Source organism: Oenanthe melanoleuca, chromosome 3 (assembly GCF_029582105.1).
Source record: "Oenanthe melanoleuca isolate GR-GAL-2019-014 chromosome 3, OMel1.0, whole genome shotgun sequence".
NCBI lineage: Eukaryota > Metazoa > Chordata > Aves > Passeriformes > Muscicapidae > Oenanthe > Oenanthe melanoleuca.
In genome coordinates this window covers 34,905,725-34,930,429 of record NC_079336.1, presented here as the reverse complement: position 1 = coordinate 34,930,429, position 24,705 = coordinate 34,905,725, and the positions used below count along the sequence as shown (strand labels likewise).

Sequence of the window (24,705 nt, the reverse complement as noted above, 5' to 3'; positions counted from 1 at the left end):
TGAGCATAGGAGAGCTGTGTTCTCCTCTGTTGCTCTGTAAGTGATGGGCTGTGGTATCTCATCTTCCTCTCCAAACTGGTATCTGTTGCTTCTATTTGATCAATGAGTGATTTTGGGGAATGGACTTTTTCTTGCTTAATGTTTTTATGAGATGAGGCAGAAAACAAAAGACCTGAATATCTACTGCAAAACTGCTGTAATGCAAATAATAGATAATTGCTTGCAGTTAATCAATTTTCTCTTTTATGTTGTTTTTCACACAGAGCAATGAGGCAAGAGAGAAGTTTTTAAAAACAGAAAAATGTGATTGCATAAACATCGCTTTTGGCAGGAGGACTCAGTGGATTCAGGTAATAATGTGCCACCACTTTTTATTATGCTTTTTAAAAACTGGCTTTCAGGCTGCCAGTGCCCTTTGTCAGGGTCTGAGGAGGAGAGGAAGGGGGCAAGGTATAACAAGACCCAGTAGCTGGCTGTTAATTCATTCAGACCAGATGAGAGGGTGTGGGTGTTCCCACAGTTCTGGGGAGTGATGCTGGGGCTGCAGTAGCTTCTTTCTTTATATCAGGCTATTGTATCTGAGACTGGATTTTTTTGTTTTGTTGGGGATTTTTAATGGGTTTGTTTTTAACCCTAGGAGATTCTCTCCTTCGACCTCTTACAGCTGTGTCGATGTAGGCGGGGAAGCTCCATGCCTGTTTCATGGAAGAAGGTCAAATGATTAGCAATCCCTTCAGACTGCAGAACCCTGAATCTACAAATATTTCCCTTGAATTCCCCTTTAAAGGGATTTCTGGATCAGAGCAGATCATTATCTGCTGAAAGACCCAGACCTAGATCATTGCTGCTTTAGAGAACTACTGCTGTTTTTTTTTGTGTGTGTGAATGAAGACAATTTCTCATTGCATGGTTGTAGGAAACCTGAAGTGTGATGTTTAAGCATACTACTAATGTTTGCAACATATTATGTTAAAGTAATGGAGTTTAACATATTTAGATCCTGTTTTGTAGGAAAAGTAAATTTCTAGCTAAAACATATCTCTTATGGTTTTAATCATTTTAATTGTTTCCCTCACTGAAGGGGAGTGCAGAATGAAGGCAGGGGGAGTTTACAGTGCTAATTGCACTCCACGTTTGTAATTGGGAGCAGATCCTATTCTCAATCTTCTTAGGCAATCCTAGTGAAGTCATCAGGCTTTTCACAAGCATATGGTTTTCCCCACGCCTGTTTGATTCTGGGATAAGGGCCTACGGTGTGTTTTTTTGTTCACTGATTTCTCATATGGAGGAAGTTTGAAAAATATGCATCATCTTTTCCAATGTAGATTCTTCATTTATAGCAACAGTTGAAGAGATTCTGCAGTGTTTTATTGAGATTAACAAAGCTCATTGGCTTAGACTGAGCTGTTTCTAATTGGCAACTGCATTTTCTTCATTAGGTGCAAGATGAGGAAAAAAGCAGTTGTGGGTTTGCATTGCTATAGTAATGACCAAGAAGGACATTTTAAAAGGATATGAATGGGTGTGGATTTGATATTTCCTAAAGCCAGCTTCTTTTTAGTATTAAATTGCATATTCCAGGAAGCTAGTTGCTGTATCAACATTGGTATAATGACACATTATTAAAAAAATCAATATCCAGTCATAGAAATAAGTCCTGGTGTAAGCAGTTGGGTGCTTACAGCTGTGGTTTGTATGTATTTGCAAATGTAATGGGCTTTTTTTCCCTCGTAGCACTGGTAACTTGGATAAACACTGTATGAGTGACTCATTGCAGAGTATAAACTTACTTTAAAGGAGCAAGTGTTGGATTTGCTGAATATCCTATTGCTTGCATCCCTGAATACTTACTTGCAATAGGTCATGATTAATCTTAAATTGGCCAGCCTGAGGGGAAAATTACTGCTGATGTCCCATAGGTACTTCAGAAACAAACGGAATGATGGAAGTGCTTTAAAAACATAAATAGTAGTTAGAATTCATAAAATCGTAAAGCAAACATATGGTACAAGGCCTTCTAAAATATAACACTTGAAAGCTTTTTTTATCGTTTCAGAACGAGCTTGTTTAGTTATCACAAGAAAAGTAAATATTTTCATTCCTTTTTCTTTAGTGCACTCTCATTCCATTTCTCTTTCTCTTTTTCCTTTTTTCTTCTTTTTTTTTCCTCCCAGAGTGTTCTTATTTTGGTGGGATGGGGGACCAACGCCTGATGCATAGAAAGCCCTGCTTGAGAGCAGGAGATAAAACTGCTGTTGGTCCTGCTGTTGTTAGGTACATTCTTGAAGTCCTTTTGCAGTGTCGGCACGGAGTTGCTGTAATCCAAATTGAACGCTCCCTGTCCGCATGTGTGCGCGAGCGAGACGTGATGGACACTGCAGCGGCTCCTGGACCCCTCAAGAGCACTCTCATTTTTGAGTGTGATACCCCAGACATTGGTGATGAGGGATGCAGTCCCTCTGTGTGTGTGTACACATGAGTGTAGGGTGTGAGCTCACGGAGGGCAGCACAGCGCAGCATCCCCGCTCTTCTGGTGCACCTTTGGTGGGGCGGTCGTGGCCTCCTCTGCTTTGAGACATCAGTGGGACAGGGAGGTGAAGCTGCTGCTGGAAAGGGCGAAGGAGGAGATGGGGAGCAGAGGAGTGGGGAGTCGGGTGGGGATTGGGGGCCAGGGAGGAAGACACAGCTCCAGAGGGAAATACTCTGTGCTTTGCAGTTGCTTGTGTGGATAGAAACCAGATGGTGCGCTGGAACACCCGCTCGCTTGGGCGGCGGCAGAGCCAAACATATGGTTAATGGTTAGGAGAAAGAGCTTCTCGAGCCAGGGCTTTGCTGACTGCCTCACATTACAGATTGTTGCAGTGTGTCATTACATTGCCAAACTAAGTGCTTAATACCCGCTGCGGGCGCTGGGCAGGCATTTGCAGGAAGGATGCAGAGGCTCCCTGGTCAGGGCGGGAGGCTGACATCACGTACAGCCCCCTGCCACACCCCCCCACGCCCCCTTTCCCCTCTGGAAACCCCATAAATCTCCCTATTTACAAGCCCAAATCTGCAGCAGGCAGTTTTCCTGCTCTGAGTGTCTTTAATCCATTTATTTCCAACAGTGTGTGGTTGGTTTTGCCTTTTTTTTTTTTTTTTTTTTTTTTTTTTTTTTGGTCCTCAAGCAGCCAAGTTCACTGAGGCTGCAGCACCACACTTACATGTCCGGCATCCGAAGTTCCTGCTCTGGGATCTTTGGGCGACACCAGACCCCATGTTATCTAAGGAACTGCTGAGCTCATTCATCTCCTTTTCACGGCCCGCTTCCTTTTATTTTTAGCCAAATCCGTCAGGCCTGACAGGCGGGTAATTTGAGCCAGAGAAAGGGCAAAGCTCCAGGTCCTTTCCACAAAGCAATTCTTCTCCTCCCTCCTGGGAAGGCTCCAAACTTGGCCTGCTCCAGGCAGATGGATTTGTTGAGTCATGTGAGATCATTTACACAAAAACACAGCGAGGCAGTGAAAAGAAAAAAAAAAAAAAAAGAGGGAAAGAAAAAAGAGAAAAAGGTGGGGGGAAGGGGTGGGAGAGCGTGCACTGCCGGGGCTGCTGTGAGCGTAGGAAATGTGCTGCGAGGCAGCTAGACAGAGGAATGCAGCAGATTCATTCTTGTATAAGGTAATGTCTCGTTTACAGTACAGGGTGGAGCCAGCACGGAGGAGAAACCTCTCGAAAACAGATTACTCATTTAAAGCAAAAATTCTCCTTAAAATAAATAATAAAAAAATAACAATAATAAACCCAAAGCAACAACCCAACTGGCAAGCGAGCGGCGCACACGGGCGCACAACAAAGGCGGCGTTGTTGGCAGCACCGGATTACAGTAGCGGTAAACTCCGGGCTGGGAGGTTGCTGGAAAACGAGTTTGCTCCGTGATGCAACTGGAGTTTGCTTTGTCTGGCCGCCAGTGCAAGCGGTGCAATGGAGACTGGGAGCCCAGGGCACGCTTCGCTCCATCCAGGGATGGTTTTGGACAGCGGGGAGGGATGGAGCGAGCGGTCAGGAATCCTGGGCAGACAGGCTGGGGGGGCAACACTAACAGCGAAAACAGGGGATGTGCATGGAGGGGGCGGAAGAGAACCTCTTCTTGCTTTGGTTTTGAGATGGTTGTGGCATCATCTTCATTGCATCATGGAGTAAATTGCATTTATTCAGTTGAATGTGAATTTTGTTTTCGTTTGCAACCTAAGCTAACCCCAGCATGTTGGGTTTTGGTTTTTTAAGTGGGTGGTAAGAGAGAACATGAAACTTGGAGCTTTTCAGATCTTGTTACATTCTAGAGAATTAGGTTGGGTTAATTTATGCAGTGTTCTAACAAGATGCATTCAAACCTTTAAATAGACTGTATTTAAGTATTGTTAATATAACTCCCAGTTACTCCAGACTTCTCAGCAAGGCAGTATCTGAATATTATTGTTATGTCCAAGCGGCGATCAAAAATTAAGAATAGAAGTAGAAACTGGAACTAGAAATTGGTGGGAAATATGCAATAAGACAAGTCCAATGCAAAGTATTTCCTGAAATTCTCAGCAACAGTTAAGGAACTTGGGGGAACGTGTAAACAAGGGTTTGTACTTTAGCATGACGCGTTCCCCTGCTGAGTAGTACCTTCTGCATTGCTGACTCCACGGCAGTATCTGTTGAGGTGCTTTCTTCTGGGGAGGGGAGGGTTTGTCTGGAGCTTGCCCCCCTCTGACTTGACCTTGTCTTTCCCTTTTTCTCCTGCTGCTTTTTTTACACTTTTGTCTGAAGGGCGGCTGGCTTTCCCAGCCCGCTTGCTCTGCTGGGCTGCGCCGCTGAGCACAGCACGCTCAGTGTGGGGAGAGCCTTCCCTTCTGCGCTCAGAGTTTTCCCACTTGCTGGAAACCTTTTGTCTTGTCTGTCTCTTGATGAGGCCTGCTTACTTGTGTACAAGGAGCACTTGGCAACACCCCAAGTCCCAGCTGGGGTCCTGCAGGTCACAAACCCCCCATGGGGTCCCTGACCGTCAGCTGGTGTCTGGTGTGAGGATCAGCAGAGGGTTAGAGCTATAAAGATGAGGGGTACAGCAGGCTTGGGACTAGATGGTGCAATAAGCTGTGGCTGTAGCACAGCAGCCTTTAATGGGGAATGGCTGCAGATTGCTCTGAGATCCTTGGAAAGGTCCTGGAGAAGGACAGCATTGTTATTTATTCTGTTTGCATAGTTACTGTAACTTTCCCTTGTTTCCCAAAAACCTAATCATCCTACATTTTCTGTTGCTTTGAGCAACATTTCCTGTTGTTGCCCAGAGCTGCAATTCCAGTTAAATTCTCACTTTGTAAAGCTAATCTCCCAGCAGTGGGTGTGGGATTTCCAAAAGAAAAGGCATTTGTGAAGAGCCAGTTTTTAAGATTTTTGTTTTAGTGGACAATTCTGCAAAACTCCTTTTGTAACTATTCACCTTCATCTCTATTTATGGCTCTTTGAAGACTTGTAGGTTTTTCATTCCCCTACAGAGTGCCCCAGTCCTCAATGTCTCCTTTTTCCGCTTCAAAGATGCCACATGTGTTGCTTTTTGCATCTTTACGTCAGACAGCCAGCCCGACTGGGCAGGTTTCAGGAACTGTTTATGACCTGTCTATCGGGAAAATCAGCCTTACTCTTCCTTCCCCCTCTTTCACAGCCGCTCAACTTCCTCTCCTTCTTCTTAAAGTGTGTTGATGGTATCAGCCCCCTAATTCTTTTATCTCACTTCTCCTATCGTTTCCATTCTTCTGTCTGTCTCATGATTAGACTAGAAGTTTCTCTGCTGCTGCTGGCCTCTTTCCCTGGCAGGTACTGTGGTGCTGCCTCCTTTGGGATCTGAGGAGGGATGAATATGGAGCTCATACGTGTTGAATCATGTCCTCTGCTTGGCATCAGTTTACAAAGGTAGAGGACATTTTCTGTGGCAATTTTTCTTTCAATTAGTAGCTTTAAACTACTAATTCTCTCCATCCTAGGTTGGAGGATGAGCAGGAGGTCCCCACCAAGGCTTGGGAAAGGAGGCACTGAGAACCTCCTGCTGAGGTTGCTCAACCTTCTTGTGTTGTGCCAAGGAGAGATGCGCTAGGAGAGAGGTAACCCTCTATGTTTGATGTCACATTATCCTTTTGATGGGACAGGATAGTGATTCTCTCCCTTGGAAAACTTAGGCAAACATTATAATACCCTGCAGTACTAAAGTGAATGGGGCAAGCGTTCATTTATGGGACTTAGGAAATAACCTCAAAATAAATAAATCCCTAGCCTGCTTTACTCCAACAGAAAATCATAGAAGTTATAGTGTAGTGGTAGCAATTTCCTTTTTGTCATGTGTTCATCCAGAGGGCATTTCAGGGGAGAGACAAGATTTATTCTAAATAGATTAATCTATTATTAAGTTTCTGTGGAGCTTTAAATCTATGTAAATTTTTCTCACCCGGCAATGAATTGGTGCAGCAGTGAAGTGCAGGACTGTTTGTAATGTATTCGAAACCTAGCTGTTTTCTGGATGCAGCCAAATCCCATTAACTGTGATTTCCCTGCTTCCTTTTTCCTCCTGTCGAGCCTTCTGGATAGAGGCTTTTCTTAACAGCTTGTTTGTAGAACCTGCTCTGAAAATCTCCCAGTGCCTTCACTTTTCTCAAAGCAAGGGAAACTCTGGGGGCAGCTTATTACCTGCTTATCATCCAATTTCCATTTCTGTTAGAAAGTCTCCATTGGCCATAGACCAAACAAACTTCCATGTGGTCAAGCACAGAGAAGATAGAAGTTCTTTTGGAGATTAAACTTTACAGGTTGGTTGAGTGACCCATCAATCTAGACAGCACTTTGTGTATAAAATTGCCTTCTTGAATTCCCTTGGAGCATCCTTAGGGAACCTTAAAAGTTGTCTGAAAGTTGTTAGCGAGGATGTCCAAGCACCCTCTGGCAGTACCTTTGCAGTAGCAGGTTTTCAAGTCTGTGTTAAAAAATGCCAAATTGTTTTAAGGCTCTGTTAATTTCATTAGCTTTTCACGGATAACTCCTGTAGCATTACTAACTGCTAATGTGATCCTTTCGTTTTTTGCCTTGATTTTGTTATAAATTAAATTGATGTCAGCAAAAGCCACTTCTGATCAGATGCTGTGGAAATATCTCTTTTTTAAACCTCTTTGCAGCCTTTGTACAATTAATAGGAACATACTGTTGCTTCTTGATAAGTTCATTCATGTTTAATAGCTATTTGTGAGCCATATTTGGCTTTTAAGTGGATGTATCACAGCTCTTGAAGCATTTTGGTGGCTAAATAGCTGGGATTAGACACTCCAGTTGCTCTTGCCAATTGTTTTCCTGTGTTCATACTGAGCTCTGTGTGTTACAAAAATATTTTTAGTTATAGTCTTGTCAGATTTGTTTAAGGAGAAGAAATATCCTCATTTTTCAGGGAAGTTTATCTAGGAGTGACTGGAATTATATTAATGGTTTTTTCTCACTTGATCAAATTCCAAGTGCTAAGATGAAAGGCTCACTATTACTTGCAAAAGTAAGACTTGCTTTTTCAGGATTGGAGTAATTTATCTTCTGTATCTGCTTCACTAATTGCAGCCTGTAAAGACTCTAAAGAGTCCTGCTAGTCAACAATTTCCTTATTGCAACCAGTGAAAAATCGGATTTTAAATGCGCTTAACTGGTGCTCCGTTCCACATTTTAATACCTCTTGATTACTGTGGTCACAGCATAAATAAATACATTTGATTGCTTACTGGATCATTCAAGTGTTGGATGCCTTCCTTCCTCATCAGAATACTCCTTTTATCAAAGATAGCTGCTGTCATGGAGCCCCAAGCTGTTGATTAGGTAAAAGGGAGTACCATACATGGGAAAATGAACAGCACCCACAGGGTAGCTTCTTATGAGAAAGTAACGAGATTTCTGTTACTTCTATTCTAAGCCTGTTGGTTTCTATTTGAATACTTTTTCAAAATTTATGATAAAATGCTGAAAAATAAGCTTGTGCTTATTATTCTGGGAGAATGGCATGAGTAATTAACATGGGGTATCTGTCTATTTGGTTTTGAGCTGATTGCTGATTGGCTTCCACATAGTACCATGAATGGGTTTGAAACCCCTGTGGTGGGCTTGGACTAGTCTGGACCAGCTCAGACTCGCTGCTGCCCTTCTCCATGCTGCTCACTGTGGTTAATGGTGTCTGGAAGGATGGTAGAACCCAGCTAGTGGTGATTGAAGAATTCTCCGGGGATGCACCTTTGGACACAAGCATCAGTGAAGCCCTTTTTGCAGCCGGCGATGTCGAAGGCAGCGGGACCACGTGGGGAGGATGTCATGGGTAGCACTGCACTGCTGAGGGTATGGGTGGCACAGCCAGACCTGCTCAGATGGCATTTTGAGAGCGGGAGGTTAAAAGGACAAGGGTAAACCACGGTCTGAAACAGACTCTTGCATGTGGCAGGTCTGTTCTTGGGTGACACTCATTTGGTTGTGCAGCTCAAGTGCAGCAGGAGTTTCACCCCTGCCCACAGGCTGACAATCACACTCTCAATGGGAAGTTACTTTTCTGCTGGGTTTTGCCCCCTGTGAGTGTTGTCATTAACAGAAAATTAAGGGGCAGAGGTTTGTGGGGTATCATAGCCTGTTCACCATTTAAAATAAATCTTCTGGGATTAATTCTCCATGGGGCAAAGGGAGAGAGGGCTTTGTGCACTAAACACTGGAGAATTTTTAGTATTTAGTGCTAATTTTAACCTGAAGCATTAGTGAGTTAAGCACAGCTCCAAGTGCTGCAGTTAGCCTTCAGCAGGAAACACTGGATAGCATTGCTGAAGGAGTGGTGACAGCAGGGAGTTCCTGTATGCATGTGGTGGCACTTCTAGAAGAACTGAAGGCAAGTATTTCCAAACACAAGTGGAAATGCACGTGCGTTGGTGACACATATTTTGGTTTTCAGTACAGTAGGTGGCAGGAGAGACAAAGTGACAGCTTGGCTGGGGTGGCTGCTGGTCCACGTGCTGCAGTGACAAATGATGGTCTACGCTCAGTACTGTGGAATAAACATGACATTTTATTGCCAGGTGCTTTTGTGAGGTCTGTCCTCTGCTGTGATCAACACAATGCCATAACAAGATGGGAACATTGGGTACACATACTGCAATGTCCCCGTGTTAAATGCCACAATGTGCACTTGATGTGTTGTTGTACGATGTCTTCTGGTACATGTCAGGGACTACAGGTTTTGTGGCAGCCTACTCCAGTCCTGGTTGTGACTGCTCATTGGTTTTCTCTTCCCACATTGTCCTTGGCCAAGACTTGCCCCATTCTCTCTTGTGCCAGTGTTGGTGCTTATGAAGCTAACCATAATCTGCTTGATGGGGTGAAGCCAGTCAACACCAAACTGAGCTAAAACATGGCTGGACTTTGTACAGCTCAGCAGAAGCATCTCACCTAGTGGTTGTGAAACCAGTGTTGAGGTAAAGAAGTAAGTGATAGGAAAAGGACTGACAAATTCCAGCAATAGAGTGCACCCTTGATCAACCCTCTTAAACAGGATGGAAGGCAGTGAAGTAGACTCCAGCAACTTCTTTAAATCAACAGCTGATATACTTCAAGGCTTCTAATCTGCAGTTTCATAAAATAGCCTTAAAAGCCTGAAAAACCTTTTAAGTACACAAGAGTCTTTCCTAATGGAGAAGCAAACTGAAGAAGTGAAATTAGTGGTATTTTCCTTTTGTCTCTTAGACATGTCTTGTTTTTTAGGTGAAAGGGATATTCCTCATCCCACTTCAGTTAAGGTGAACAGATTGTTTCCTTCCTTATTTATGGGAGATTTGGTGTCCCAGTGCCCCCAAGGACAAAATCTGCTCTAGTACATGTGTAACTTGAGCAATGTCAATGAGATTGTAAAACAGAGAAGGTGATTTGGCTCTGGGTTTGTAACTGGAGAAAGGAAGAGCTTTTGTCCATTGATTTATAGGGAAATTAGTGTATGGTTAAAATATGCCCACCTGTTTGCTGTAGTTTTTCCTCAAGGATTGTTCCCTGAAGGACTTTTGGTCCTGGTGGAAACAACTTCATTTTACAGGGTTGCCTTAGAGCCAAAAAGAGCAGATAATATTTGACTCATAATTATCAGAAGGATCTTTAGTGTACATACAAGCTTCCAGTGATGACTTTACTCCTCCTTTTATTAGTATTTGGACATAGACTTTGAATTCTGGCATATCAAAACATGCATGTATTACTTATATTCTTTTTCTCTGACCACTAGTTTTGTAAGATTGTTGTCAGTGTTTTTTCAATAAATCCATGCTGGTGTTTTCACCGTAGGTGGCTGAAAATTGAACTGGTGTTGAATTGTAGAACTGTTTGTGTAACGTAGTAGCAAGGACAAGACATCTTTTGTCTTTGCTAGAGAGCCTGACTGCCAGCCCCATGGACAGAACCTGAGCACTTCATACTGATGAAAATTGAAGGCAGGAACACAGTGATTTATTGAAGGTCATGGAGGAAACCTGAAGGGTTGAGACCTAGGTCTCTTCTACCCCACCCCAGGAAGCTGAATCCTGTGATTTCTAGTATGGTGAAGTTTACTTCCTCTTCCTCTGAGAATGTGAGATTCTTTCCACTGGAAAAAATATTTGTTCTTGTCACGGCAGGTACAGACACATATTACAGATTTGGAACCAAGTTTGACTCATTGCCACAAAAAAGAGGCATATTTAGAGAGTAGCTAGCTATAGCTGTATTGTGCAGAATGAAAAGGGGAAATGGTCTGAGGGGCACAAACAACAGTTAGTAACTGCTCTGTTGTTGCTTTACATACTCAACTCTTTGAGCTGTATCTGGACCAGAGGACGGACCTGGGCTTTACATACACTGGATTTAAGCAGCTTTGGGACTGCTCCATCCCTTGCACCCAGGACAGATTTTTTCCTCCTAGAAAAGCCATTTGTAAAGAATGGGACCTTGTTGGCCAAATTTTCCTTGAATGAGCTGGTATCTTGCAGATACTGGTATGCTGGCAAATGGTGTGGCTGCAAATAGTTAATTGGTTCTGTAACCAGGTTTAACTGTAGAGGTTCTGTTTGGTGAAGAGGATCAGGAAAGAGTTCCTATTATTTTAAAGCAAAAGCTGTCTGAGGCTCATTATGAAAAGCATGCCAAGTTGTAATACTCATTTTTAAAAATCAATTTCCATAAGCAGCTCATAGACAGGTTTATGCTGCACTGGAAGAAGTCTGCACTTTAATGTTGATACCTGGATTGGTGATTAGGAAAAGATTGTTAAACAACTGGAGTTTAAATACCAGTACAGCTTCATTGTAATAATTTCCCCAAAGGCACAATGGTAATTCTGCTAAATAGAGAGTTTAATAGACTTCAATAATGTGTACTTGGGAGACCCTGTACACAAAGGAATAATGCATAAAACATTCATTATTGTAAACTGCTACCTTTGCATGTAGAGAGGAATCTGTTGGAAGAAAACTGTTCTGTTGAGCATGTCATAGGGTGTTAACAGACAGAAGTCATTGTCACCCCCTTACCTAATTCACCTGCTGTGACTGAGGTTGCATCATTTTACTCAACAGTGAATGAATTATTCGAGGTAGACATTAGTTTATTTTCTGAGAAGTCCTTTGAAAGCTGACAGGCCATGGTGGTTCACAGGGCTTTGTTTTCTTTGATATGCTGATTTAGTGTCAAGAGAAGAGGTACCTGGTTGGAAGCATAGCATAACCCCATTAAAAAAAATGACACAAAAACATTAACATTAAAAGAGCACAAAGCAACCTTAGCAAGTGGCTCTAAGTGAGTTTAGTGTTGTATTTTGATTTGTTTTCACTGCACTGCTGCTGATCGCCCTGATGGAGAACAGGCGAGAAGGAAGGAGCAGATGCTTTTGCTAGTACAGTAAGGCATTTATCTCTTTTAATGAGGTAATATCATTAGTGCTGACAAAGTGCTGCAGATCCATACGTGTAATGGACTGCTGCTGTCTTTCAGTAGTGCACAGGCTGTTGTACTTCTGAGCATTTGAATCTGCTGAATCACAGCTGTCTTTATCTCCTGTCTGATGCTGGGTTGCATTTTTTGGTGGTTTGTTTTTATTTTGTTTGTGTTGGTTTTAACCATTTTATTTCTTGGTGTGTTCCCCCCCCCACCCCCATTCCACCTCTGCCTTTAATGTCTGGGAACTGAGGCACTCAGTTGTGATGGGGCAGGCAGAAGTGCACCCATTTCCAAGCACAGGGGCTGATTGAGGTGCCATGTGTCTATTGTACTGCAAGAACCTTCTCTTTAACTGGAAGGAGTGAGGTTGGTTGTATCCCCTTGAGCCTGATTTCTTTTGCCTTAGATGGCTAGAGGTTTTGGGTTGGGTGTTGTTTTGTTTTTTAATTTTGCCCTCTGCCTAATGGCATAATGTCAGCTGCACTAATCGTGTCAGCCAGTGACACTGACATTCAGTAACAAAGAGCTGCAGAAAAAGGGAGAGAGGTGGCTGTGGCACTGGACAAGGAGCAGCAGCAGCAGTTGAAGGGAAATCTACAGGTTAGAACATTGCTCTGTACAATATTTGTCACTGTAAAAGTTGTGTGCACAGTTGTATTCAAGATGTCCAAGGGAAGAAATGAGATGTGTGTCAATGGATGTGTCCTTTATGTCTCACTTTTCAGATGGTAAGCATTACAGCACACAACTATACATGTATGAAAATAACAAAACTTCAACCAAATAAATCTAAATTTTAAAAAGTTGGGAGGTTTTAATAATCTCTCTGTTAAAAATTGCTTAATAACCCAAGAACTCCCATCAAAACCTCCACTACAAACAGGCAACATAACCTAGACATTTGAGGTTTGAGGTATGCTGCGTGTTTATCAGAGAGTCACAGAGTGACACTTGGGCATCTGTGCTAATTCCAGGAAGAAAGCCTGTCAGTAAAAAAGATTCATCTGAATAGATCACGCACACAAGAAAAAAAAGTGGTTCCTCTTTCTTTTTTTTATCTGCATGCCCCTCCCATCCTGGGCTTCTCAACACCTGCTTGTGCTGAAAGAACATAAACAGAATTGCAAGATTCCTCAGCGTTAACTGTTGCCTGACAGTCGCTGCTAAACACTGCAGTGTCATCCCATTTTTCCTCATTGTTTTTCTCTTGCTCTCTGCCACACATCCAGTGAGCCTCTACAGCATCCCTAGATGGACCTCCATGGTTTTTTGCTCTGCCATAAACTGAAAGTCAGTTGTGTTCACCAGAGTTGAAATGAATAGAGTTGGGGGTCTCTCCTTGTCCACCCCTGTTGTTGCCCTCACACTGAGTATGGGGACATGACTGAAAGCCAAATAAGTCACAGCTGGCAGGTCCACATACTAGCCTGTACTGAAGTATTATCAAGTAGCCACACCACTGAGTGGAGGTTTGGGTCAAGACTACGTAAAGCTCCATTAATACTTGTAACTTTTATTAAATTTATTTATTTAATGCTGGAGAGATCCCAGGGTACACTTCAGTGACACCCATTCAGCATTCCCCACTGCTGAACTGAAAGCAGCATTCTGCAAAGCAGCAATCTCACTAGGGGCTTATTGCTTCCTTATGCTCCTGTCTTGAACTGGCAGAAAGTAATGGCCAGCAGGTCAAAGAAAAGGTATAGTCTTGGGAAAGCTTTAGGGCTTTTGGAGCTTTTTGATCTTTTTTGATTTTACACACACACAAAAATCATCATTTCTATAGCACATACCAAAGATTTTCTGTGCTATCTCATTCCAACAGTGAAACCAGAGTTCAATTACCTCTCTTCCAAGGTTGGGATTACAAAAACTTTACACTGTTTCACCCTCCTCTCTTGCTGCAGGCACTCCAGTCCAATAAATAAATACCTGGCCAGGTTTTACTGCCCTTTACCCCTTTAACTAAAACCAAATGCCTTCTGCTTTGGTGAAGGCAAGTCATGCCTACTACTTACATTGCTCCAGCCAGCAGTTTCTCAACCAGCTTGGCCTCTTAGGGACTGATTAATTTTTAGTGACTAAACCTTTCTGTGATTGTATGAAAAGAAAGTAACATTGTCCAGGGCTCTTACAGGAGAGAAAATAGCTGGTCATACCCTTTCCCAAGGCTACAAATGACTCAACTTTGCTCTCATTTCTCTAATAAAACTTGGGTGAAAGTGTTGTCATGGAGGGCAAAGGGATAGGATGGAAGGTTTTGACAAATCAACAGGTGTGACAGGCTTCTGTATTAAGGTTATATACTCTTTTTTAAATTTCATCCGTTGTGGCCAGTTTATTAAAAATATTTTAGCACTTGGCAGCACTTCTCAAGAGGAGAAAGTGCAGATCTGCTCGTCATTACTGTTTCAGGGCAGACATAGAGGTGATGCAGCCACAGATTTGGCTGCTTGTCAGGATTGATGCTTATTTCTCATAGGAAATGCAGGGCAAAGCCCTGACAGTGAAGGGCTGCTCATCAGCAATTGCAGCACTGGTGGGCCAAAGTGTGTTTGCCTGGCTTTCCTGGGTGGTCGACTGGCTCGTACACAGCACATGGAAATAGATCTTTTGGAATGTGAAACCATGCCTTCTGCATTTCTCCCACAAGTATTTTATAGTTTTGACTGGCATGTGCAAAGGAAATGGAGAATAATAGAAGAAAAAACTTATATAACCCTTCTGTGTTATAACCCTTCAGCTGTGCTTCCTTTCCATACCAAGGTTTTGCATTTAAAGTAAAAAGACCAGTCTTGTGTTGTTGCAAAAGTCTTTTTTGAAAGTTTAGTGAAGAGTTCTTTTGGTAAATGAATAAAGAGGAGTTGGGTTTTTTTTTTTCCTCTGGAAACTTACCTCCAGTTTAGATAATGGATATGCTCAGACAAATGGAATCTGATTCCTAGTTTCACAGAAATAGGTTGTGAAGGGACTTTGAGAGTTTGGAGATTTTTTCGGTGTTCTTTCCTTTTTAGTAAAGATGTTATAAACCAGTAAGTATCCAGGTTTTTGTGAGTCTTACACGTGAGGAGGAGGATGCTCTCAGTGTGGCTGCCATCTCCTTACTAGCTCTGTGGTCATGGCTCTCAACATTTGGTGTAACATAGAAGTAGCCTGTCTTTTAGACAAGGATTCCTTTCTCCCTCAGGTGCAGCTGAAGAGCATGGAAAGGACAGCCCACAGATGTGGAAGTTGTCCTTTCAGAGTCCATGGAAGATCCAGCTTTGGCTCAACTGTGAATCAGCCATTTAAGGCTGAGAATCCTCAGTACAGCCAGAGAAGTTGCCTCTCTGTAACAAACAAAAGGATCTTTGCCTTGGAAGTGTGAGTTTAAAAATACACAGTGATGCAGAAGGGGCACTGCAGCAGTACATATGTTAAAGCAGTAGTCAAAGAGTATGGGGGGTGAATGAGCATGTGCAAGTCAAATAGAAGTGCTTGCTTTTCCCCCAGTTCTGCCTTCGGAGGTAGCTTTGTTCTCTGAGGACATGGTCCTGGTTTGGTGAGGAATGCCTGAGGGCTCAAGTCACTTAGCTTACGAGCTTTGTAAATCTAAGTTGTTTGTAAAGTGCCTTTCAGTTCTCTGGTGGGAACGTGTAAAAAGTATATATGTAAAAAGTACCCCTGCCTTTGCAGTGGCTTTCAGATTAAAGCTCTGCTTTGTTAGCTCAGTGGCTCCTTAGTCTGCTTTGTCAGCACTCAGCATGCACTGGGATGCTTCCCAGTGGTTTGCAGCTCTTGGTTTCATCTAGCAAGAACCATCTGTAATCCAGTGTTGTACAGGTAAGTGAGCTCTTGAGAGGTTTGTGGAGAAGGAACGGTGCATTCAGCATGATGCTTGGAGAAGGTGAATACTCTGACAGTTTCCCACTGTGTCACACTATTCTGTTTTGAAAATTGTGCCTTCCAGTTATCCTCTGAGTAGAACAAGACAGTTCTCTTGGGCTCTTGGAGGAGCCCAAGAAGTGTACACTTAATTGCTTTATGAATGATGTGAAGTCTTGGAATGCAATCTAGCCCTTGCTCATTAACTAGCTGAACCTATTAAACCTGGACAGCAAGGGCTGAGTCGTCCGCCCTTGATTGCAGGCAGCTAATGGAGCTGTGGGAGCAAGCTGTGACTGCAGAGTGGAATTGACAGAAGACTCCCAGCAACCCTTCCTGCTTTGAACTTGCCCTACACTCCATTTAGGCTTCTGGCTTTGAGACAGATGATTTCAGAGCAGGGGGGAAGGCCGAGTGTGGAAAGCATTGTCTTCCCAGCTATGTTAGCTTTGATCAGAACTTAAGAATGAACCAGAATTCAAATGGCACTGGTAGTTTGACATTTAGACCTGCAGAAGCAGAGGGATTTGTCATCTGGCCATGGTTGGCTTTGATTATTGATTGGTACTCATGCAGATAGTTCCATTACACAACACTAAACAAAAAAAAAATTGCCCTAACAATATGACTTGACATCTCCTTGGTGTTTTTTAGCTCTGAGGGAATCAGCTGATCTTACAAAGCCAATATAGAGGTGGTTTGGAGCCCATGAAGCACATCCTGTCTTCCAAAAGGGCATGGTAGCACTTTCTTGCATCTTCACAGCATTCTAGCAGCACAGAAGAAAACAAAAATCAATAAATGTTGAGATTTTGGTGGGGGTTTTTTTGTAGTAGCTTGATATAAAATGAAGATAATTGGTATTTGCCCAGGAACTTTAAGTGTTTAACCTTTTAAACATCTCCTCAAGTGGAGATGGATACAGCCCTGGCTATGTAGTGTTTACCTCTAGAGCTTACTCTTGGCACTGTTCCCGAGCATTGTTTCAGAAGAGCTTGTGCTGCTGTTGGAATCACCAGGATCTCATCCTTCAGCACTCACATGCTTCCCATCCAGTTGTACTTTGTGCCCAGCCTTATTTACCTTGTGGGTTTTGCCAAGATCACAGCTTGGTGGTGTGGCTTCGGGCCCAGTCAGACCATCTGTCAAGAAGAAGGGGAGGAGAAGGTAGTGGTTTTGACATGTTGATTGAAGAAGCACATGCCCAAATGTGCTTTGAAATCTTTGTTCTACTTGCTTGTTCAATACTTTCAAGGTGCTGTGTATTGTGGAATATTTTTTGGTTGTGCTGCCTTACTTTCCCTGTTGTGGAGAGATCATTTCATTTCTAGTCTGGATTCGTACATTTTGTTTGTGCTGCTGGCAGATCCTATCAACACCCACTTTTCACTGGTATTTAAACTTTAAAAGATAAAATAAAAATCTTTGGTGTCATGGAACACTGACTTGCTTGTAAAATAGTTCTATATACCAGAGATGCTATTTAAAAATATTGTAGGAGTCTAGTAATACATTAGCATTTTATGCATTTCACTCTGAGCAGTCCCAAAGTGCTCAAACTGTAATGCACACACGCAGCCCTGCGGAGATGCGGTTCCCAGGACAGGGGCTGTAAACCAGCCGCTGCATTTGCTGATGGAGGGAAGGGTGCAAGCAGCTTCAAGCAAAGCAGCCAGAATGAGCTGCCTGCTGGAGGAAAATGCTGTGCCTAGGTGTAGACTCCAGGAGTTCAGCTCGGGATACTGTCGGAGTTGCCCACGCTGGGATCATGAATCTGTGTGACCAGGACCCCCTTAGCCTGAGCTGCCCTGGGTTTTGGCACAGCCTCAGGGACAGCCCCCAGCCAGCCCTGAGGCTGGGTATTTGAACAGGTGTCCTCTGGGCTCTGCGTTAAGAGCTCTTTGCCTTTAGTGCTCTTCACTGGGCTCGGAGCAGGTAACTGCTGTTTGTCACAGCTGCAGATGGAGGTACGCTCTGCAGCTGGGGCTGGGCTGGGCGCAGAGGCCATGCACAGGGAGCAGTGTGCAGGCACTTTGCATGTCCTGTGGTGGCCCAGGGTTCCTTACACATTGCCAAAGTGGTTGTGTCCCTGTGTGTGCAAAGCACATTTCTCTGCGTCATCCTTGGTATCCTTCAGCCCGTTTTGTATTTGTGTCCCTTAGAAACCAATGTGTGAGTTGATCTCAGATTAGCTATTCTAGACATAGCTTAGCAGAGGGGAGATGTAGAGCTGTTGTGTGAGGACAGAAAAATACATTTTCAGATTATTTTGAGACAGCAGTTACATCATTCTGGGAAATTCAGCCTTGCAGAAGCTAATAAAAACTAAAATTCAAGCTCTTAAAAAGCTAAGCAGAACTAATACCGAAGTGTGTTTTCTGGTTATCATTTTAAAACCTCTGTGACATTTTCTCTGAGTGTTCCCATACAGGGGCAGTTATTCACGTGTGAGAATCTCAGGAGCAACTGGGTGGGGGGGAAGTGCAACCTCACTGGTGTGTAAGAGAACTCCATCTTCCACAAAGAATTACACTGTGGCCAGCTGTGATGTCACAGTCCAGGGTTCAGTGAGTTGTCAGTGGCCACAGTCTGATGTTTCTAACTGAGCAGCATAGCAGCCTGTGCTCTTTTTTCATTCTTTAAAGAAAATGAACCAATTAATTCTTTCATTTTTAAAATACATCTTGTCTAAAACAAATAGTAAAAAAGCCCTGCTATTTTATTTTCATTTGACATGACTCTGTTAGGCAGAAAAAACCTTTCAATATATTGAGATGGGAAGTAATTAATCTTGGGAATGTGAGATGGGTTATAATCTTAATGTCATTTTACCATTACTAAAATAGGCTAATTTTGTCCCCTGCTAATCCATGTAAATCCCTTTGATTTAACAGTGTCGTATGGATGAAAATAAGAAATGCTGCAGCCTGTATTTTGGGATCTCCTTGCTTACAGTGTAAAAGCTTACAGAGCACATTGTTTGATGAAGCAGCCCTCCCTCTTGTATGCTAGAGCACCACTACCAAGTGCTGGCACAAGCCAGAGCATCACCTGCAGCTGTTTCTTTTTTCAGATGTAGCAGGTGAAGCACAAACCCTGTCATTTCTCTAGATTCAGCAGAATATGTGTATGTGCAATTTGTCAGTTTATAGCAAAAAGGCTAAGAGCAGAAAATATTTCTAGGGATAGTAAAACCTGCTTTAAAAGAAATGAGAGGCTTTAAAAGCTTATACAAATCTTGAAAAACACAAAAGAGCTGGACTGAACATTGCCATTTCAGTCAAATTTAGAACCTCCACCTACTTAAAGAGGAACACATTTAGGTCAGTGTTTTGTGCTTGGCAAAGTCATCTCCCTAATCTCCTTTGGAGCATTTCTGACTGTGATTTAGGTGTAGGGGGGAGGGAAGTGCTTCCAGGCTGAGACTTGTAGCTAAATTGTCATACCAAGTTAATCTGTTGATTACCACTGAAGTGGTGTAGATGGATAAGTGCTGAATTCTGAAGCCTGCTATTCATATACATATATATATATATATATATATATATATATATATATGTATACTTGTGTGCAGTTATTCATTTGGAAGCATTCAAACAAGGTATCCAAAACCTTCTGGGTTTTAAACCATTTGCCCAGACCACGGCAGCAAATTCTAGTTGCCTGGGTTGCTCTTGCTTTGTTTGTGTGTTTCAGCTAGATTCAGAGAGGTTGTGTCAGTTGATATATATGCAGTTTCTTGCATTTGTCAAGTAAGTGGAGCAGAAATTCAGTTTCCTCCTTTCTCCACCCCTTCTTTCATTTAATGAAATGGGAAATGTTGAGGCTACTGGAAACCTTGATGTGACATTTCTAAATGCAGTGATGCTGTCTTTTAGATTTGGGTCCTGTAAGCAAGTTGCAAACATCAGGAGCTCCTGTATTGCTGGTCTTCAGTGCTGTTGTTTTATGAAGTTGATAAGGAATAAATGATCAGACATATATTTTAAAACAGATGATGAAAAGTGTTTTCTTGGCGGATTATATTAGTGGTAAAGGTGTTGGTAAATCTCTCCATTACCATAAAGGATCCTGATTTTGAGTCTGCTGCCAGAGGGATTATTATCTCCATTGGGATAACGGGGGATGGCATTGCGGTTTAGGATATCTTTAACCAGGAATGTTGAGAGCAGAGGCTCCAAGACGACTGCAGCTGGTGCAGCTGTGATTGCAGTGTGAACGTGGGCGTCTCGTAGGTGAGATGAGTCTGCTGGGAATTGCCGTTGGCGCTCTGTCTTCCATGCAAGCCCATGTGCGCTCCACGTCGATATGGACGGCTGTCACCTACCTGCTCGTGAACAACAGCACAAAAACCTTCTGCAAGGAAGCCTTCCCTTGGCATCCTCCCCCCAAGGATTTCTTCTCTCTGCTCAACAGGTGCTCAAATGGAAGACGAGAGAGTTAGAGAAGTGGAGGAGTTTAACTAAGGTGAAGGTAGCCCTGTGTGCTCCCTGGGGTTCCCATGTATCTCAAAGTTCTTGCTTTTGGGAGCAGGGCTTGGAGCTCATTCCTGTTTGAGCTGATGCTTCAGATCTTGCCTTTCCATGCCTCTGCTTAATAAAAGCTGAGAACAAACCCAATCTCTATATGTTTGATGCCACTCAGCTTATCTATAGGTAGTATTAAAACATGCTCCATCAAAGAGGTGTAATTATTAGGATGTAGGAAAAAAAAACTGCAGCACAGTCATGCACAGAATTGTTGTCTAGCCATTAGGAGGCCAAGCAAAGAAAATCAGGTATCATCAAATTAATAATCAAAGCAAATGAAGCAATACTGTTATTACTTGGAGCAACAGAAGCTAGCTGTCCTCTTGGGAACCTGAAATAGTCATTTCAGTCTTCCTTCAAATTTCTCTTTGTTTCCTCTGAGATCTACTAGCTACAGATTTTTCAGACACCTGTATTTACCCTGACACCTGCCTTTGGCTTGTAAAAAGCTACACTGGAAGTTCTCTCCTGGATACTTGGTGTAGGGAGTTAGTGCAGACAGGTACCGACCATGTCCTGTATCCTCCTGCTGATCTCTCTTTCTCAGCACGAGGCAACTCCACAATGTGATGGCCCAGACTGTCTAGGGGTGTCACTTATGTTATTTTAAAGTCTGGATTTGAGCAAGTGGATTCCAGCCTCCTTTTGTCTCAGAAACACAGATAATTTATTTATGCTCTGTACTTTCAAAAAAAAGTGCATTTTCTAGGGAGAAATGATGTACCAGATGACGAAAAATGGCATAAATTGCATAACTTCTCTCAAAGTTATAGACTAGAGCAGTACTTCAACCACCAAATTTTAATTAAACTCACCTTACAGACACTAATTGTACTATATACTGCTTTTATGTGTATATAAGCTGAGGCACAAAATAGTTGCTTGGGATTATACAAGGAAGTTTTTAACACAGCCCAGGTCCCTTGTTGTTTGCTTTCCATAGCTGTTTGTTTATTACAGTGTGTTAACATGAAGAGGTGAAATGCAGATGGTGTCTTTTTTAAAGCAAACTATATATTGGTTACACTTGCTCAGACTGTATTTATACTACTTGAGAGCTTGTTATCTGCAAATATCATTAAGACGTCTCTGGGTTTTATGTTCTTCTGAACATATCTTCTTTGTCTTCCCTGTTTCTGTCTTGTGTTATGATTAAAATACTCTCACTCATTTCTCAGTATCTCAGAAATAGCATTTTTTTGGTCTCATTTTTTTAACCAGAAAACTTTTACCCCGGGCTGTGGTTTTTCATTCTTCCTTCTCCCCATCCCATCTCCCACCCCATTTGGCTGGTGCCAAAGACGACACCCTCAGTGCAGGTGACCTCTGTGCACTGACCTAATCCATTATCCATCCTGTAGATTTTCAGAGCAGTCCCTACCATACTGATTTGGCTTCTTTATCTCTTGTTTGGTCAATAGTTACCCAATACAGTTTTGCTGTGGAAAAGTGACTTAGCAAGTCCCAGGTACTGGCCCCCTGGGTTAAATTTCCTTCCTCTCTGTTGAGTCTCCTGAGCTTTTTGCAAGGATGAGCAACAGTTCTTTCCAACACTGCTGGCCCATTTTGGCTCTCCCTCAAACCTGACTTTTGAATGTTAATATTTCAGGTCTGTGGCTTGACTGTTCAAGTACAAAATCTCTTCCCTTACAGTTTACCCATTGTCAGGTCCAAAATTACTGTGTCACGTGGGGCTCAAGTGTAGCTAACATCTCTCACGTGAAGTAGTAACAATTGTTGGCAAAAGGGACCTTTCTCTTAATTCTCCATCTGCTGAACCAAATAGCACCCTAAGTACAGAAGAATATAAGCTAGTTCAGTAGCCAAAAAAAAAAAAAAATTATTAATTTTTTTCTTCCGGCTCTGGTAGGTGTTAAGTTTCTGTGTTTCACCATATTTAGGCAGTCCTAATGTGAACTTGCATAAGATTCAGGTGGTGATAACTACTAACATATTAGGGTGGGAAGCAATGCAAAATGTCATGCAGAAGATGGTATGAACAGTTTACATCAGCTCTGGAGACAGAGCACAGCCATTTCTAAGATGTAAGATGTGGTTTCTTTTTTAAGCCAGGTATTGAAAGGTTTGCTGTTACTGTAAAATGTGAGTACCCAGAATCTTTTCATCTTGCAGCATCCTCATCAAGTAGAATGTAGGTGATATAAAAACTGCTGTACTCCTTTAGCAGCTGGCAGTGTGTGGCTATGTCTTGAACCCAGAGGCCAAATCAAGGCTTCAACTGACCTTGCTTAGGGCAAGGTTGTAGAGTCTGGTTGTAGGTCCAGACTGAATTGGGTGAACATCGTGGTTGTGATGAAAAGCAGTGAGGCAACACTGTGTTTGGGGTTCAGCTGCAGGCAAAGGATCTGCCCTTGCAAAAGAGGCAAATTAGAGGAAATGGCAAGGTAGCAGTTCCAGCAAAGTACTTGCCAGGTAAATAGCAGATTCTGTCTTAGGTGAAATGATGTGACCTGATTTGGTGAAAGCCATGATCCAGGCTTTGAAGAGTTCTTCAGAGAAAGGCTTGGAAAAAAAACCACAGAAAGTGGGTTTTTGGAACATTGAAATAAAGCCTGCAAGAACAAAAGAGATGCAGGTGAAGGAGGTGGAGGAATAGAGTATTGAGTAAGCAAACTGTCTGTGACCAGGAATTGATGAAGAGCAGTCTCAAGAATGAAAACAAAGCTATAATATATTCATGAAGCACGATGATGATAACTCAGAGGAAACAGCATTAATTGTGACTTCCAAGGCAGAAAAATAGCTTGTAGACTGGGAACCAATTAGTGGTCGATTGCTCTGAACTAGATTTCAAATGCAGTGCATGAAATGACAATTAAATATTACCAACAGACAACTACTGCATGAGAGAAGAGCTGTCAGCAGATTTGGACCAAATTTCCTAGCTGACATCTGCTTACTAAAAGGGAGACTTCCTTCTTGGGGTTAGGGCCAGTGACAGAACAGAGGAGCCAGTGCCCAAATGTCATCTTCTGTCTCCAAAGCAATAATGTGGAGCCTGGCACAGCTCTGCCTGCTCTCTGGGCTCTCTTGGTGATGCCTGGACATAGTGTAAAGGTGTCCCCACAGCACCTGGTGGAACTGCTGTGTTCTGAGTGTATTGGAGACAAACACAGTGTTTATCTTCAGCACACCTTAGTGTGCAATAGAAGTGATTATTTTTGTGGCGATACAAAAAAGAAAAAAAAAAAAGAGAGAAAAAATTAAGAAGAATTAGTAAATTAGTTTTACTACTTAAGTGAACATACCACATGTTACTAAAAATGTTGCTGATTTTCAGTTGAGCAATCCCAGATAGTGGACTTCCTAAGGATGGAAATATCAAAACCAACATTAAACAGTTGAACACATTCAGCCCCCAGAGAAATAAGAAAATAGCCTTGCCTAAGAAGCCAATCTAGTTCCTGAAAAAGCTTTTCCCTTTGCTCAACAGGCCAGGTTCTACCACCCAATAGGCCTGTCTGAGGTTAGCAAGTGAAAGCTGTTGAGTGACAGGAGATGGATGATGATGGTGGGAGGAGCATTGTGGCTTTGCCAAAGGAACTGAAAATCCCAAAGTAGAGATGCTTTCTCATAGCACAAAGGCAGATGTGAGAAGCTATCTAAAACCACAATTTGGAGTATCTGGAGGTAGAGACCGTTGCTGAAAAATGGTTGAATGAGTAGTTGCTGAGTTCTTCAAGAAATACAGGAATATGAAAAAATGAACATAATGAAAATAATCCAACTGATACAAAGAAATTGCATTTCAGATAAAGTATTTCAGAAAGGTGATGCAAGTGATTGCAAAAGTTGAAGAAAAGTTCTGTTCTTTTCACTGGTACAAGCATCAAATGTGAAAAAACTACTAACCAAAATGAAAAACGGAGATTCTAATTTTTTTCGCTTACAGCTTCAGCTCAGACATTTCAATTCAGGAACTAAAGCAATGGCCAGATTTTTGGATGGCCTCTGCTATCCAGATTTTGGCTAGCTTCCTGCTCCCTGGCTTGAGGCAAATCACCTGCCAGTTTGATGCTGTTGTTTGTTTGGAGCTCTTGGTTAGAATATGTTTATTACCTTTTTCAGGAGACAAATCTATTCTTTTTGATTCTGTATTTATAATGGCTGCGAAGTCACTGACAAGCTCAAGCCATTGAAGCAAGTAGAGAGCTGCATGAATGGTTCATCATGGATAGTGCTGTTGTAAAACCAGTGTGCATTCTGTCATCACTTTATGGTTGCTGTTGAGTGAATGGTGACATGGCCAAGTCACCACAAGAAAAAGTACAGCTGGATGTAGTATAGTGAACTGTTACATCAGTTATATCCAGCATCCTGA

The 24,705-nt window shown here is 42.5% G+C and overlaps 1 protein-coding gene across 3 annotated transcripts in view; it reads left to right on the top strand.

Moving 5' to 3' along the window:
* The first annotated feature begins 267 nt into the window (after positions 1 to 267).
* Positions 268 to 24,705, top strand: part of BACH2 (BTB domain and CNC homolog 2) — a 142,931-nt gene continuing 118,493 nt past the window's right edge. For 2 of the 3 annotated variants that reach the window (XM_056487904.1, XM_056487903.1), the window contains exon 1: positions 268 to 350. The gene's annotated coding sequence lies outside the window, so the exon portion shown is untranslated. Of the gene's footprint in view, positions 351 to 6,002; positions 6,120 to 24,705 lie in introns of all 3 variants that reach the window. The other variant, XM_056487905.1, reaches the window with a different exon arrangement.